Source organism: Odontomachus brunneus, unplaced genomic scaffold (genome assembly GCF_010583005.1).
Source record: "Odontomachus brunneus isolate Ranch 3 - 2012 unplaced genomic scaffold, Obru_v1 Obru_scaffold_089, whole genome shotgun sequence".
Lineage (NCBI taxonomy): Eukaryota > Metazoa > Arthropoda > Insecta > Hymenoptera > Formicidae > Odontomachus > Odontomachus brunneus.
This window is the reverse complement of record NW_022639539.1, coordinates 269,151-270,402: the sequence shown is the minus strand read 5'-3', so window position 1 is coordinate 270,402 and position 1,252 is coordinate 269,151.

Sequence of the window (1,252 nt, the reverse complement as noted above, 5' to 3'; positions counted from 1 at the left end):
ATATACAGGGTGACCCATTTTAATCTATAATTCAGAATATCTCCTAAACTACTCGTTCTACGGGAAAATAGTTGCGACAAAAAATGTTCAGGATAGAAGGGTTCACAAACCTGTGCTAATAATCTTGACCTTGAGATGACCTTTCAAGGTTATTTGAAGGTCAAGGTCTTTTTTTTTTAATGGGAACCCCTATTTTTTACCCCAGATTTGGAAATAACAGGAAATTTTACGTTCAAAATGATATTTTGAAAATTTTTTATGACCTTCAAAGGTCAAATGAAGGTCAAATGTCTAAAAATGGCTGTAGAGCTGTTTTTCTGAGTGATTATGGTTTTTTAGAGAAACCTTGCTATGAACTGTAGACAGTTTCGAAAGACGTTTACATTTATGTCTTCAAGCCAACGGAGGCAACTTCGAACAGTTACTTCGTGGTTGATTAGTAGCATAACCAAGGTAATAGTGAGAGGCAAGGGGACTCACGGGAATCAAGCACCCCAAACGTGAGAGGCAAGGGGACTCACGGGAATCAAGCACCCCAAACGTGAGAGGCAAGGGGACTCACGGGAATCAAGCACCCCAAAGGAAACAGTACTTACTACGTCCACGTCGTTGTTTCTGGATAACGCCAAAAATAAGAAGAATATCTTACTCCAATGAGCGTGCAAGAAAGCGATTTCCACCTTGTGTGGTGGATTTCACACGAGCGATGAAAATCGCGAAGACGTGTCTTTACTCACGTTAATTTCCTGCTTTTTCAAATCCAACGTCAAAAATAGGGATTCTTATTTCAAATAATCACCTCGACCTTCAAATGACCTTCATAGTTAACTTAAAGATCAAGAAGGTCATAGCATATTACACTTATTTTTTAAAGTTCCTCCAACGCTTGTCAATCCTAAAAAACCATAATCACTCAGAAAAACAGCTCTACAGCCATTTTTAGACATTTGACCTTTATTTGATCTTTGAAGGTCATATAAAAAATTTTCAAAATATCATTTTGAATGTAAAATTTCCTGTTCTTTCCAAATCCGGGGTAAAAAATAGGGGTTCCCGTTGAAAAAAAAGACCTTGACCTTCAAATAACCTTGAAAGGTCATCTCAAGGTCAAGGTTATTAGCACAGGTTTGTAAACCCTTCTATCCTGAACATTTTTTGTCGCAACTATTTTCCCGTAGAACGAGTAGTTTAGGAGATATTCTGAATTATAGATTAAAATGGGTCACCCTGTATATATATATATATATATATA